This window comes from Aquarana catesbeiana, linkage group LG12 (genome assembly GCF_042186555.1).
Source record: "Aquarana catesbeiana isolate 2022-GZ linkage group LG12, ASM4218655v1, whole genome shotgun sequence".
NCBI classification, from domain to species: domain Eukaryota; kingdom Metazoa; phylum Chordata; class Amphibia; order Anura; family Ranidae; genus Aquarana; species Aquarana catesbeiana.
The window spans coordinates 80,437,831-80,454,577 of record NC_133335.1 but is presented as its reverse complement, the minus strand read 5'-3'; the positions used below and the strand labels follow the sequence as shown (position 1 = coordinate 80,454,577).

The 16,747-nt window shown below is 46.9% G+C and overlaps 1 protein-coding gene and 5 pseudogenes across 1 annotated transcript in view; all 6 read right to left on the bottom strand.

The window, feature by feature from the left end:
* LOC141114446 (avidin-like) overlaps window positions 1–16,747 on the bottom strand; it is a 47,739-nt gene that overhangs the window by 18,317 nt on the left and 12,675 nt on the right. The gene's annotated exons all lie outside the window — the stretch shown is intronic.
* On the bottom strand, window positions 3,734–3,852 carry LOC141114603 (5S ribosomal RNA; annotated as a pseudogene).
* LOC141114644 (5S ribosomal RNA) lies at window positions 3,958–4,076 on the bottom strand (annotated as a pseudogene).
* Window positions 4,175–4,294, bottom strand: LOC141114654 (5S ribosomal RNA; annotated as a pseudogene).
* Window positions 7,775–7,893, bottom strand: LOC141114710 (5S ribosomal RNA; annotated as a pseudogene).
* Window positions 8,204–8,322, bottom strand: LOC141114634 (5S ribosomal RNA; annotated as a pseudogene).

Sequence of the window (16,747 nt, the reverse complement as noted above, 5' to 3'; positions counted from 1 at the left end):
GCTTAAACAGCAGTAAAGCTCCACTAAAACGAGCAGCGCTTACCACTAATGCACGGGCAGCCCCAGTGTGAAAGGGGTCTAAGAAGTACACCCCCCAGAATGACCTAGTAATCTGCCAGTAGCATACTTTTCCTAGAAAGACAATTCTTATGCTATGGTGCTGGCCTTAAACTGAGCAAAACTTGGCTGCTTTAGCAGAGACCAGACACATTGATGCACATGCGATGGTCCTTATTACACAGAAGTGAAATGGATGATAGACAAGCTGGAAAGCTTTGATCAGCAGGTGGAGCTGATTATCAGTACCAGCAGGGGGGGGGGTAAGTAAATACAAATAACCAGTGGATAACTGGCAGATAAATAGTATGCCAACCCCCGGGTCACTTACCCAATCACTGGTGGCCTCCGGCTCCAATCAGGTGCAAAAAACACACACATTGCCACATCATCCCTTTAATCCAGAACACACATGAATTACACACGTTCTGTGGCTGATTAAGGTGGTAATTAAAACTCACTTGGTGCCTTATCTGCATTAAATCAGACTCAGAACCTGTGTAATTCATGTGTGTCATGGATTAAAAGGGAGGATGTGGCAACACTAACACACACGGTGGCCGCAGCAGCCATGGACGAGCCATCACTGCCAATAACCAGCAATATCAATGGAACCTTGGATATTACACTGCTTGTCTACTGTACCACCAATTCTATAACCAGCACAATACATTTCTGAAGCTAGGCAAGCAGTATTTTATTATAATCCAGCCTGATGCAGACTATTAGTTTTTGGATGATGTTCTCCAATTATAAAATCAGTAACACAGAAGGCTATACAGTGCACACATAACCCATACAGTGCAATCAAGGAGTTCAGTTTAGTCCATAAGCACCAATGACCGCCATCTTTTTAGAGCCATGCAACATCACATACAAGCTGTTCTTACATTCCACAACTAATATACAATGGAGTTTGGAAAACAAAGAAGTGACTGCTAGCTAAATTTCAACACCAGACACATAATAAACATGAAGAACCTACCACATCACTGCAGTATAAGCTCAGTAACACCAAACAGAGCACACCTCCTTTCACAGATGACTCCATTATGTGACTCCTCTGAGCAGTCCAGAACTAACACCACACCTGAGAAGACCCTTTTAAATCATGAAGCTGCCTATATCATCAGTAGTTTCTAATCACTGATTTATTAGACAATTTACTATAGCAGGCAAGAGGGCTGATTCAGAGCCATACACTTCTGTGATTAGATTTACACAACAACCTTTTACATAATTTTTTACATTTCCACTATGGGCCTATTTACTGGTCGATAACTTTTCATAATTTAATATAATGATTTATTACATATATTGTTTTTTATAACAAACACGGCTTTCATTTTGGCAACATTGTCCTGCAAAAACTATTTTATTTTCTATGTGATCTATTGGTAAAAATACATATCACAATTACAAAAGACATTTTTTCAATTTTAACCAGCGCTAGTTGTGAAATAAATAGTGGTATACGGTTTCTTCAATAATTTTTGCCATTTATAATGACACAAAAATGATTTTGTGTTACAAATTTGGTACTTGCAATAAAAAAAAAAACACAATTTGAAACCCTGAGAACAATGAATAAAAAAGGAAAAAAAAAGTTTTAAGGTGTTTACTACCACTTTACTGTAATGGCAAAAAAATTTTAATTAAAAAAGCATTAGAAAAATAATACTTAGGCTAAGTTCACACTTCTGCGTGTGGCTGCAGGTATGGGAATCGCATTTGTTCCCGCACCCACAACCACCCGAAGCTAAATCACGCTGCTCTTAGGAGACACGTGAGGCTGCCATTCATTCTGAGTGGCACCCAATGCATCTCAGCAAGCAGCGCATTTGCGAGTGTGGGAACCACAGTGAAGTCGCATGGTCAAAAAAATATGCGATTTCCCTGCGGCCGCTTTTTTTTTTTTTTTGCGGAAGCACAGGCACAGCAGCCCATTCATTTTTCACACACAAAATGCAGATAAGTGAACCTAGCCTTAACCACTTGCCGACCGGCTCACGCCGATATACGTCGGCAGAATGGCACGTACAGGCATATTAACGTACCTGTATGTTGCCCTTTACGGAGCGGCATTATGGGGATACCCGCAATCGTCTCACAGGGAGGAAAAACGGGGAAATGCTGATGTAAACAAGCATTTCCTTCCCCATTCTTCCTAGTGACAGGACACTGATCACAGCTCCCTGTGATCTGGAGCAGCGATCAGTGTCGTGACACAGGTAGCCCATCACCCCACAGTTAGAACACATCCCTAGGACACACTTAACCCCTGCAGCGCGCCCGTACTGGGTAACCCTTTCACTGCCAGTCACATTTACACAATAATCAGTGCATTTTTAATCGCACTGATCGCTGTATAAATGTAAATGATCCCCAAATAGCGCCAAAAGTTTCCGATTTGTCCGCCATAATGTCGCAGTCATGATAAAAATCGCAGATCGCCGCCATTACTAGTAAAAAAAAAAAAAAAAGATTAATAAAAATGCCATAAAACTATCCCCTATTTTGCATACTAGCTTGTTATGTAATACTCACCTGAGATTGAAGCCCTCGCTGCGGTGCCCGTATACAGCACCGGCCGGAGACTTTTCTCCCTGGAGTCACTTCCGGGTATCGCGGCTCTGGCTCTGTGATTGACTGGAGACGCGATGACGTCACTCCCACGCATGCGCGCAGGAGCCATCGATAACAGCACACTCACTGAAGCAAATGGCACGTATTCCCCATAGAACATCTCTCATCCAGTCTGCTTCTCAATCTCATCACTCTGTATCATGCACTCCCTACTTTTCCTTCTCACAGTTGCATCCTCAGTCCTTAAACTTTCTCTCCTTCACCACACAGCCTTTATATATATCACCTTCACTCCTCTCTTCACCATATTTCTGCACTCATCAGCTCCTGCTAATTTTGAACACACATACCAATAAAACCTCCAGGACACTGAGAAGTGTCCCCCCACATAAGTCTCACTCCTATATAACCTCTCTCACCAAATCCTGGACCACCATCATTTACCTTTGGCCAACATATCCAGCACCTCATATCCTCTGCCAGAAGCCGCAATCTACACAATCTAATTTCTATTCCTCTTCTGCCTAGAACCAGCCTTCCCATTCCTTTTGGAATGCCCGCTCGGTTTGCAACAAAATTACCACCGTCCATGACCTATTTATGACAAAGTCCTTCAATCTACTTGCAACTACTGAGACATGGCTTGAAGAATCTGACTTTCCTTCTCCTGCTGCCCTCTCCAATGGTGGCCTCCTGTGGACTCACTCTCCCAGGCCTAGTGGACGGAAAGGAGGTGGTGTTGGAATCCTACTATCCCCTCAAAGCACTTTTCAGGTTGTTCATCCACCCCCCTCTCTGTCCCTCTCCTCATTTGAAGCTCACTGTATTCGTCTATTTTCACCAGTTTTGTTCAGAATTGCTGTCCTCCTGGACTGGTATCAAGCTTCCATGACAACTTCTCTGCCTGGCTACCTTACTTTCTCTCTTTTGAAATCCCAACAATCATTCTTGGTAACTTCAACATCCCTGTTAATCTTAACACTCCTGTTACTTCTGAATTTCAGGGTAATGTGGCCGTTGAGCTTGGCAACGCCAAGGTAGCCACCTAGGGAAACAAGAAAAAAAAGTAGGCCAACTCCAAAAAAACAAAAGCCTACAGCACCTGGTATTCCCAGGAGGTCTCCCATCCATGTACTAACCAGGCCCGACTCTGCTTAGCCTCCGAGATCAGATGAGATTAGGCGCTTTCAGGGTGATGTGGCCATAGGCGAGCCCTAGTGGTGCCCTCAGCTCTCTTGAGCTTGGCAATGCCAAAGTGGCCACCTAGGGAAACGAAAAAAAAACGAGAAACGAGAAAACTCCAAAAAAAACAAAAGCCTACAACACCTGATGTTCCCAGGTGGTCTCCCATGCAGGTACTAACCAGGCTTGACCCTGCTTAGCCTGCGAGATCAGACGAGAACGGGCGCTTTCAGGGTGATGTGGCTGTAGGTGGTCACCATTGGCAGCCTCAACCCTCTTGAGCTTGGAAACGCCAAGATGGCCACCTTGGGAAACAAGAAAAAAAATTGGCCAACTCCAAAAAAACAAAAGCCTACAGCACCTGGTATTCCCAGGCGGTCTCCCATCCAGGTACTAACCAGGACCTGACCCTGCTTAGCCTCCGAGATCAGACGAGATTGGGCGCTTTCAGGATGATGTGTCCGTAGGAGATCACTGTTGGCACCCTCAATCCTCTTGAGTTTGGCAATGCCAGGGTGGCCACCTTGGGAAACGAGAAAAAAAATAGGCCAACTCCAAAAAAAAGGTACTACTCCACTCCAAACCAGGTACTAGCCAGTAGGGATGAGCTTCGAGTTCGAGTCGAACAGCGAACAATTTGGGGTGTTCGCGGCAAATTCGAATGCCGCGGAACACCCTTTAAAAGTCTATGGGAGAAATCAAAAGTGCTAATTTTAAAGGCTAATATGCAAGTTATTGTCATAAAAAGTGTTTGGGGACCCGGGTCCTGCCCCAGGGGACATGGATCAATGCAAAAAAAAGTTTTAAAAACGGCCGTTTTTTCAGGAGCAGTGATTTTAATAATGCTTAAAGTCAAACAATAAAAGTGTAATATCCCTTTAAATTTCGTACCTGGGGTGTGTGTATAGTATGCCTGTAAAGAGGCGCATGTTTCCTGTGTTTAGAACAGTCTGACAGTAAAATGAAATTTTGAAGGAAAAAACTCATTTAAAACTACCCGCGGCTATTGCATTGCCGACAATACACATAGAAGTTCATTGATAAAAACGGCATGGGAATTCCCCAAAGGGGAACCCCGAACCAAAATTTTAAAAAAAAATGACGTGGGAGTCCCCCTAAATTCCATACCAGGCCCTTCAGGTCTGGTATGGATATTAAGGGGAACCCCGGCCAAAATTTAAAAAAAAAAATGACGTGGGGTTCCCCCTAAATTCCATACCAGACCCTTCAGGTCTGGTATGGATTTTAAGGGGAACCCCGCGCCAAAAAAAAAAAAAAAACGGCGTGGGGTCCCCCCAAAAATCCATACCAGACCCTTATCCGAGCACGCAACCTGGCAGGCCGCAGGAAAAGAGGGGGGGACGAGAGTGCGCCCCCCCCTCCTGAACCGTACCAGGCCACATGCCCTCAACATTGGGAGGGTGCTTTGGGGTAGCCCCCCAAAACACCTTGTCCCCATGTTGATGAGGACAAGGGCCTCATCCCCACAACCCTGGCCGGTGGTTGTGGGGGTCTGCGGGCAGGGGGCTTATCGGAATCTGGAAGCCCCCTTTAACAAGGAGACCCCCAGATCCCGGCCCCCCCCCTGTGTGAAATGGTAAGGGGGTACTTACCCATACCATTTCACAAAAAAACTGTCAAAAATGTTAAAAATGACAAGAGACAGTTTTTGACAATTCCTTTATTTAGATACTTCTTCTTTCTTCTATCTTCCTTCATTTTCTGGTTCTTCTGGTTCTTCTGGCTCTTCTGGTTCTTCCTCCGGCGTTCTCGTCCAGCATCTCCTCCGCGGCGTCTTCTATCTTCTTCTCCTCGGGCCGCTCCGCACCCATGGCACGGGGGGAGGCTCCCGCTCTTCTCTTCTTCTTTTCTTCTCTTCTTCTCTTCTTCTCTTCTTCATTTTCTTCTCCGGGCCGCTCCGCACCCATGCTGGCATGGAGGGAGGCTCCCGCTGTGTGACGGCGCTCCTTGTCTGACAGTTCTTAAATAATGGGGGGCGGGGCCACCCGGTGACCCCGCCCCCTCTGACGCACGGTGACTTGACGGGACTTCCCTGTGATGTCATGGGGAATGCCACAGGGAAGTCCCGTCATGTCCCGTGTGTCAGAGGGGGGCGGGGTCACCGGGTGGCCCCGCCCCCGTTATTTAAGAACTGTCAGACGAGGAGCGCCGTCACACAGTGGGAGCCTCCCTCCATGCCAGCATGGGTGCGGAGCGGCCCGGAGAAGAAAATGAAGAAGAGAAGAAGAGAAGAAGAGAAGAAGAGAAGAGAAGAAGAAGAGAAGAAGATGAAGAAGATGAAGAGAAGAGCGGGAGCCTCCCCCCATGCCATGGGTGCGGAGCGGCCCGAGGAGAAGAAGATAGAAGACGCCGCGGAGGAGATGCTGGACGAGAACGCCGGAGGAAGAACCAGAAGAGCCAGAAGAACCAGAAGATGAAGGAAGATAGAAGAAAGAAGAAGTATTTAAATAAAGGAATTGTCAAAAACTGTCTCTTGTCATTTTTAACATTTTTGACAGTTTTTTAGTGAAATGGTAGGGGTAAGTACCCCCTTACCATTTCACACAGGGGGGGCCGGGATCTGGGGGTCCCCTTGTTAAAGGGGGCTTCCAGATTCCGATAAGCCCCCCCGCCCGCAGACCCCCACAACCACCGGCCAGGGTTGTGGGGATGAGGCCCTTGTCCTACCCCAAAGCACCCTCCCAATGTTGAGGGCATGTGGCCTGGTACGGTTCAGGAGGGGGGGGCCGCACTCTTGTCCCCCCCTCTTTTCCTGCGGCCTGCCAGGTTGCGTGCTCGGATAAGGGTCTGGTATGGATTTTTGGGGGGACCCCACGCCGTTTTTTTTTTTTTTTTTTTTTGGCGCGGGGTTCCCCTTAAAATCCATACCAGACGTGAAGGGTCTGGTATGGAATTTAGGGGGAACCCCACGTCATTTTTTTTTTTAATTTTGGCCGGGGTTCCCCTTAATATCCATACCAGACCTGAAGGGCCTGGTATGGAATTTAGGGGGACTCCCACGTCATTTTTTTTTTTTTAATTTTGGTTCGGGGTTCCCCTTTGGGGAATTCCCATGCCGTTTTTATCAATGAACTTCTATGTGTATTGTCGGCAATGCAAAAGCCGCGGGTAGTTTTAAATGAGTTTTTTCCTTCAAAATGTCATTTTGCTGTCAGACTGTTCTAAACACAGGAAACATGCGCCCCTTTACAGGCATACTATAGACACCCCCCAGGTACGAAATTTAAAGGGATATTACACTTTTATTGTTTGACTTTAAGCATTATTAAAATCACTGCTCCTGAAAAAACGGCCGTTTTTAAAACTTTTTTTTGCATTGATCCATGTCCCCTGGGGCAGGACCCAGGTCCCCAAACACTTTTTATGACAATAACTTGCATATTAGCCTTTAAAATGAGCACTTTTGATTATTCATGTTCGTGTCCCATAGACTTTAACGGTGTTCGCGTGTTCGAACAAACTTTTTTCCTGTTCGCATGTTCTGGTGCGAACCGAACAGGGGGGTGTTCGGCTCATCCCTACTAGCCAGGCCCGACCCTGCTTAGCTTCCGAGATCAGACAAGATTGCGTTCTTTTAGGGTGATGCAGCTGTAGGCGCTCACCATTGGCACCCTCAACCCTCTTGAGCTTGACAACGCCAAGATGGCCACCTTGGGAAACGAAAAAAAAAATTGGCCAACTCCAAAAAAACAAAAGCCTACAGCCCCTGGTATTTCCAGGTGATCTCCCATCCAGGTACTAACCAGGCCTGACCCAGCTTGGCCTCCAAGCTCAGACAAGAACAGTGCTTTAAAACTGATGTGCACGTAGGCAATCACCATTGGCAGCCTCAACCCTCTTGAGCTTGGCAACGCCAAGATGGCCACCTTGGGAAACGAGAAAAAAAGGAGAAAAACACGAGAAACGAGGAAACTCCAAAAAAAACAAAAGCCTACAGCAAATGGTATTCCCAGGCGGTCTCCCATTCTGGTACTAACCAGGCATGACCCTGCATAGCCTCCGAGATCAGACAAGATCGGGCGCTTTCAGGGTCATGTGACCATAGGCGATCACCATTGGCGGCCTCAACCCTCTTGAACTTGGCAACGCCAAGATGGCCACCTTGGGAAACGAGAAAAAAAATTGGCCAACTCCAAAAAAACAAAAGCCTAGAGTACCTGGTATTCCCAGGCTGTCTCCCATCCAGGTAGTAACCAGCCCCGACCCTGCTTAGCCTCCAATAATAGGCGCTCTCAGGGTGATGTGGCTGTAGGCAATCACTATTGGTGCCCTCAACCCCCTTGAGCTTGGCAATGCCAAGGTGGCCACCTAGGGAAACGAGAAAAAAACGAGAAACGAGAAAACTAAAAAAAAACCCCCAAAACAGCACCTGCTATTCCCAGGTGGTTTCCCATCCAGGTACTAACCAGGCCCAACCCTGCTTAGCCTCCGAGATCAGACGAGATCGGGCGCTTTCAGGGTAATGTGGCCGTAGGCAATCACCATTGGCAGCCTCAACCCTCTTGAGGTTGGCAACACCAAGATAGCCACCCTGGGAAACAAGAGAAAAAATTGGCCAACTCCAGAAAAACAAAAGCCTACAGCACCTGGTATTCTCAGGCAGTCTCCCATGCAGGTACTAACCATGCCGACCCTGCTTAGCCTCCAAGATCAGACAAGATTGTGTGCTTTCAGGATGATGTGTCCGTAAAAGATCACTGTCGGCACCCTCAACCCTCTTGAGTTTGGCAATGCCAGGGTAGCCACCTAGGGAGGCCACCTAGGGAAAAAAATGAGAAAAAAACGAGAAAGGAGAAAACTCCAAAAAAAAAAAAAAAAAAAAAGAAGCCTACAGCACCTGCTATTCCCAGGGCTCCCATCCAGGTATTAACCAGGCCCGACCCTGCTTTGCCTCCAAGATCAGACAAGATCGGGCACTTTCAGGGAGATTTGGCCAGAGTCAGTTATTATTGCCACCCTCAACCCGTTTGAGCGTGGCCACACCAAGATGGCCACCTTGGGAAAAAAGAAAAAAAATAGGCCAACTCCAAAAAAACAAAAGCCTACAGCACTTGGTATTCCCAGGTGATCTCCCATCCAGGTACTAGCTTAGCTTCCGAGATCAGACAAGATTGCGTTCTTTCAGGGTGATGCGGCTGTAGGCGATCACCATTGGCACTCTCAACCCTCTTGAGCTTGGCAACGCCAAGATGGCCACCTTGGGAAACGAGAAAAAAATAAATAGGCCAACTCCAAAAAAAACTACTCCTTGAGCTTGTTTGTTGTTGTTTTTTTTTTCTCTTTTCTTTCTTCTTTTTAATTCATTTTGGGGTGGTGGTTTTGGGGAAGTGCAAGGTCTTTTATATCTTAGGCTGCTTTCACACTGGAGGCGCTTTACAAGCCCTATAGCGCTAAAAATAGCGCCTGCATAGTGCCTGTAAAGAGCCTCTCCTCTCACTCCAGTGTGAAAGCCCGAGTGCTTTCACATTGGAGTGTTGCGCTTGCAGGATGGTAAAAAACAGTCCTGCAAGCAGCATCTCCAAAAGCGCCCCTGCCCATTTAAATCAATAGGCAGCGCTGCCAAAGTTTTAACCCTTTTTCATCCGCTAGCGGGGGTTAATAGCGCCCCGCTAGCTGCCGAATAGCGCTGCTAAAAACAACTGTATTTTTAGCAGAGCTTTACCGCCAGCACCCCAGTGTGAAAGTAGCCTTATAATTTCTATATGTATTTGTGCACCAAAAAAAATAATCTCTTCAGCACACCTGCAAGTAAATGATAAAGGTGGAATCTTTATATATAACAGCTGTGGAGAATTGCAGGTAATGAATTCAGGTGGTGGATAGGCAGTGTTGTATGTGTCAGCCCTGGTTCACATTGGTGCGATTTGACATGTCAAATTGGTGGAAATTGCACCGTTCTAATTGGTGCAGCGCCACAATTTCCAAAAGTAGTTTCTGTACTACTTGTGACTTCAAAAACCTGCACAGATGTCTCTGAATTCCCCCCCGCAGTCAGGACTGACATGCGGGAATGAAATTGTGTGAGTTCAGCTGAACTCGCACAATTTCCTTCCGCTGCCTGGGCTGGTTGCTCAGCGACACCATTTCTTATCGAACTCCCTTAACCTCCCTGGCGGTATGATTGTTTCGGATTTTAGGTGCTGAAAGCGGTACCATTATTTTGCATGGAAATTTGGCGTTTTATATTGTAGGTCTGTAAATCTTAACAATAACACACTTAAATCTGTCCAAACCAGAGTCTAGTAGATATCCCGGGTATGATAAAGTTTGAAACACAAAAACAGAAATTATAATATAATAAATAAAAATAAATAATAAAAAAAAATAAAAAAAAATAGTAATAAAATAAATTTCCCCACAATTCACTATCGCTCAATTCTGCAAGTGTTCTAATTTACTATCGCTGTTTTCTAGCTGGTCTAAAGCCACTTTTGACGTAAAGGGACACTGTTTGGTTGCTATGGACAATCTCCAGTTTCCAGGCAGAAAGAACAGTGTATTTCATGTAAAACTGCATGCAGGGCATGGGCCAAAGCACTGGGGACAAAAGGGATGTGAAATCATTTCATACAGTACTGTAATCTGTAAGATTACAGTACTGTATGTGTTATGATTTTTACTTTTTTTTTAATTTGCCGCCAGGCTCCGCCCCCGTGCATCGCGCCGCTCGCAGGGAACGGAGCCTGGCAAGGAGAGGCTTCGGAGGAGGACGGAGCCCTCGGACACTGCGGGTGACATCGCAGGATCCCGGGGACAAGGTAAGTAACGCCGCCCCAGGATCCTGCAATGCGATCCCGAGTGTGGCTCGGGGTTACCGCTAATGGTACTGAATTTTAACCCCGAGCCACACTCGGGAAAACCGCCAGGGAGGCTACGTTTACATTCAAATATCATATGTAGAAATACAGATTTGCATATCTGCAAATAAACAAAAATAAAAAAACTCTAATCGTGGTTGCGATCAAATATTCATACATGCGATCAAAAGAGCGTGGTTTCACCTTCTGACCCAGAAATTAGTCATTGTAATCACCCGGAAGTTCCTGTGCTGGTCAGGATCTCCATCTAGGTGGACATGGCGAGGTCCCTCTTTAGAAAAGAGCATAGTTGCTAACAGTGCAGATTTTCCCGGGACAATCCCGATTTTGGGACCCTCGTCCCGTTCGGAGGCCGTCCCGATTCGGGATTTTGCCTTTGTCCAGGAAAATCGGGAATGTTTTGGCTCTGCAGCAGTTGAACTGGCTCCTGGCTCCAACAAAATGGCCGCTGGCACCGCCGCGACAGCTCTTTCCCCCTGTGTTCAGTGGAGAGGGGAGGGGGCTCGATCCGTGCAGCCAATGAATTCGGCTTCTCTCTTCACAATTCTCCAACCGGGGCTAGCTGCACGGATCAGCCACTCCCCTCTCCACTGAACACGAAGAACGAGAGGAGACATTCGGTGATCCCAGCGGCTCCATCTCCAATGCCGCCACCAACTCGGACACTGAGCAGCCCCTAGAGCTGTCAGTGCCAATGATAGCAGGGGACCTGAGGCACATGAATCTGCACCAGACCGGTACCCCCGCCGGATGACAGCAGCAGCTCAGGGATGGGCAACCTTGCAGGGGGGAGCTCTGCAATCCGACCAGAGAGGGCACAGTCCGGACGGTCTGCTTCTAATACTGCAGAATGGGGGAGGCAGTGCCAACGGCACCGGGAGCCAGCAAGAATCAGCAGCACAAGCCCAGCAAGGGCCAGCAGGTGCACCAGCAACAGCAACATCCTCTGCAGAAGGGATGGGACAAACTCTGACTGAAGGAGAAGGAGGCCAAGAAAATCAGCAAGAGCATAGATCAGGTACTGAAGGAGCAGAAGAGGGAGTACAAGCAGACCCATAGACTGCTCAGTGCTCCTCCTAGGTAAGTGCCTCTCCTTCCATTTCTACACTTACATGGGGGATAGGTGGCCAGCCATGCCTGCTGACACTGCCTGCCTGCTTTATGTTGTCCTTGACATTTTATGGTTGGCCTGCATCCTGGGCATACCTCCGGACTCTACAAGCTGGAGGGTGCCAGCTGCGAGAGGATCCCCCCGACCATAGTGGGCAGCGGGGGCAAGGAGAGCATGGAGAAGCAGGTACCACCCTCACCAATGTCTAACATATATATATATATATATATATATATATATATATATATATATATATATTCTGGGCTTCACTCCTGCCCAAGACACTAGCTGCATGGAGTTTGCATGTTCTCCCTGTACCCTGTGTGCAGACTGGCAGTGTACATGGCTGATCAAATTCTACACTGACCCTACAATCACAGAGGACCCTACACATATCTATGTATACTTCCATTCAGCCCTGTCCAGCTCTTGGCAAATTTTGGGCCAGCGCTCATCTTGGATCATTTTTCGGACATGGGGGGTGGCATGCAGAATGTGATCACCCATGTATATTGCCACTTCATACAGACAGGGGGCCATCACCTACCAACATGGCTTTGGAGTGTGCCAGGAAACTGTAGTATCTGGAGGATGCCCATACCAAGAGAACATGCGAACTCCATGCAGATAGCTTCCTGGGCCAGATTCAAACCAAGTGTGGCAAGTGCCAACCACTAACCTACTGTTCTCCCTATATGACTATATATACTGACAGTATTATCTGAAAGTTGGGTTTCAAATGTTTTGACGGGGTTGCAGTTTCAGTGCTTGCCATAGGCGCCATTTTCACTAGATACGCCTCCGGCGACAGTACACATGTAGCTGCAGCAAACCCTCCGTCTCGGCTGTAGGGACACTCCACTGGGGACACTGATGTAAGAGACACTCCGCTGGGGACACTGATTTAAGAGGCACTCCGCTGGAGACATTGATGTAAGTGGCACTCCGCTGGGGACACTGATTTAATAGGCACTCCGCTGGGGACACTGATTTAACAGGCACTCCACGGGGAAAACTGACCGCTGGGGACACTGATGTAAGAGGCACTCCGCTGGGGACACCTGATGTAAGAGGCACTCCGCTGGGGACACCTGATGAAAGAGGCACTCCGCTGGGAATGCCTGATGTAAGGAGAGACTCTGCTGGGGCACCTGATGGAAGGAGGGACTCCACTGGGGACACCTGATGGCATCTGGTGGCAGGGGACATACTCAGAGCTCCCACTGATTCTACATTATGGTGAGCTGAACTATTTCATTTTATATTACAATGTAGTAATAATAATAACAATGTGCTTCAATCATCCACACACCATAACACCCATGGTGCCAGGATAATTGAAGCGCTAACACCAGGTGTTTGGAGTATCTTTATCTGCTGATTGTTAAACTTTCTGAAATACACATATTTCTTTTGTTGTGTAGGATCTGGGCCTGCTGTCCCTCCATCCCTCTTTCTTTCCTTCCTTCTCTCTCCTTCCCTCCCTCCCTATTTCTTTCTTTCTCCCATTGCTCATTCATCTCAGACTCGGACCACACCCCCTTTGAGACACACCCATTTAAGCCACGCCCACTATTCAGTTGAAACCATGTCCATTTTCTGCTGCGGCACATGCTGCATTTTTCTTCCCCCTCTACACCACACCTTAAAATGCATGCCCCGCCCCCTAATTTTTATAAGACTGCCCACAGACAAAAAAGTGTCCCTATAAATTTTTTTACAATGTTGGCAACTATGAAAGAGGAGGTGCTGCTGATTTGCCGGGTAAGTGTAGGATGTGTACTTGTGCTTACTCAATTTGGGGGTGGATGTGGTAGTTAAATTTGGTGTGGGTGGGGTTCATTGATTTGTTTGGCATCACCAAACATTTGCTTCTGGCGCTTGTGCACACAACACTTCCTGCATTTGTTCTGTTGATGTAAATCAGTAAGGACTATGCAAATATAAATAAGAGCTCCTTTCTATTAAAATATATATGACTTGTTTCACAGTTGGGCAACTTTTTCAGCAAATTTGGACCTCTGAGTTGAATGATAAGTTGTACCCCATGATTCTCAATGATAACCATTCATATCTGTGCTACTTCAAGTTGCAACAACTTCAAAGTAATCCCTGTACTACTTTGGTGTGACTTTCATGTGACTTGAGGTAAATAGGGCGCAATATTACACAGGCATTTCCAGAAGTTGGGGCCAAGTTGCAGCAGCAAAGTGGCAGCAAAATAGTATGACTTTCAGGTCGCAGCAGTGTGAATGAGATTCATGGATAATACCTTTGAATTAGGCACTATTCTCACTTGTGCATCCTGCAAGTGGGTCAAATTCGTTCCTGCACTACTTTGTTTTGACTTTGATGCAAATTGAGGTCCATATACAGCAAGATTACACAGGCATTGGTCGCACAAGTGCAAATGGGGTCTAATTCAAAGGTCCCTTTCACACTTGGCCGCCTTTTCATACAACTTGAGGTCTATAAGGACCCTTTCACACTTGTGCGACCTGAAAGTCCCGCAAAATTTTTAAGCACTTTTTGCCACAAAGTTGACGTGATTTGAAGCAATGCCAGTGTAATCTTGAGTTCTATGGATGCAGGAGTTGCAGGACTAGTCGCACAAGTGTGAAAGGGGCCTTAGGGCCAGTTCACACTGCTGTGCTGTCCGACATCAGATGTGATTTGCCCCGCACTGCAAATCACATGCAATGTTTGTGTGATGCAAACGCAGCCATACAGATTGTATGGTTGAATTTGCAACGCATTTGGACCAAACTCGCACAGAACCTTTTTTTGGTCCACAGCAGAATCGGATCTCATGGGTGTTGTCTGAATTTGCAGTTCGCTCTGCGATATGTGAACTGATTTGGGGGTGTCATTAGCTTTCTACTGACACTCTCAGCAGTTCGCATATGGCAGTGTGAACTGCCTGGGAGTTGTATTCGATGCGGGAACCCACACTGGATTCGCAGGGTTCCCGCATCACTCCAGTGTGAACTGGCCCTGACCCTAGGTTCACACCTATGCATTTTTTAGTGCGTTTTGCAGTTTTCAGAAACACTTTACAGTCCATTTAACATGGTTTCCTATGGTACTAGTTCACAGCTATGTGTTTTGCGGCCAGTGCATTTTTGGAAATGGCCAGGAACTTTTTCACGCGATTTGCGGGTAATAGATTTCAATGGAACCGCACCAGAAACGCAGCTGTTGCTTTTGTGATGTGATTTTTTATGTGTTTTGCGGTTATTATTTTAAGACTGTATATAGCTGGTTGCTAACCAGGGGTCCGGGAAGCCAGCTGCCACGTCCTTAACAACCAATGAATCTTCAGCTGTCAGCGGCTTCCCCACTGAAAGTAAAAAAAAATGCCAGCCAAAAAAAAAAGTCGCAAAAAAACTGCATGGGGTCCCCCCAGGTCCATACCAGGCCCTTCGGGTCTAGTATGGATTCGGAGGGGACCCCCCCACGCCCAAACTTAACATCTGTTGACATCACACGGAAAGCCCGCCCCCTTTTTTCCAGAAAATAAAGGGGCGGGCTCTGCGTGTGACTTCAACGGATGGTCACGCCCCATGGCTGTGTAAGAGACGCCAGACAGCGGGGGACAACACAATGGAGGAAGATGGCAGCAAGGAAGAAAATGGCGGTGAGGAAGAACACAGCAGCGGGAGAAGCAGTGGCGGGAGAGACGGCGACAGAAGACGGCGACTGAAGATGGCGGCAAGAGAGACAGCACCAGGAGACGGCAGGTGACATGGCTCGGGGGAGAAGACCACTCAGAGCTATTTTACAATAAAGGAATTGTCAAAAACCAGCTATTGTTTTTCGTCACATTTCACTGCTTTTTTTTTGGTGAATGGGTATGGGTACAATGTACCCGATACCCATTCATATGGGGGGGCCAGGATCTGGGGGCCCCCTTATTAAATGGGGCTTCCAGATTCCGATAAGGCCCCCACCCGCAGACCCCCACAACCACCGGGCAAGGGTTGTGGGGATGAGGCCCTTGTCCCCATCAACATGGGGACGAAGTGTTTTGGGGGGACCTCAAAGCACCCTCCCCATGTTGAGGGCATGTGGCCTGGGACGGTTCAGGAGGAGCTCTCTCGACCCCCCCTTTTTTTCTGCGGCCTGCCAGGTTGCGTGCTCGGATAAGAGTCTGGTATGGATTTGGGGGGGACCCTCATGCCAAACTGATGTTTTAAAAAAATGTTTTTGCATTGTCCCCTGGGGCAGGACCCGTGTCCCCATACACTTTTTATGGCAACAACTTGCATATAAGCCTTTAAAGTTAGCACTTTTGATTTTTCATGTTCGTGTCCCATAGACTTTAACGATGTTCGCACAAATTTTTTGGCCTCTTCGCAATTTTTGGTGCGAACCAAACCGGGGGTGTTCGGCTCATCCGTACCCAATGGGAAATGAGCATGGTTGGTACCATAATATTAATGCCTCAAATGCAAAACATTATTGTATACAATGAAAAGAATCAAACATTAGTAATAGGATTTTCTATGTATGATTGTACTCAGCTCCATAGCGTAGTGGTATGCCCTGCTACCTTCAAACGTTCAAGCCATGGGTTTGAATTCCACCAATGGTATCACCTCCTGAAAATGTAAATTGTACTCAGCAGCATAATTAGCGAACGCACATCAGTTTGGTTTATTCCATCATTTTAACTCTTCAAATGCATGCAATGGTATGTAATTATTCAATAATATTATAGTGTGGAATTTAAAAAACAGCTATTCAAAAATCAAGGAAAAAAACTGTGTAGGGTCCCCCCCAGTGCATACCAGGCCCTTTGGATCTGGTATGGACTTTGTGGGGAATTCCACGCCAAAATGTAAAAAAAAATGGCATAGGGGTCCCCCCCAAAGTCCATACCAGACCTCTGGTATGGATATTAAGGGTAACCCTGCACCAAAATTTGAAAAAAAAAATGGCGTGAGGGTCCCCCCCAAAATCCATACCAGAC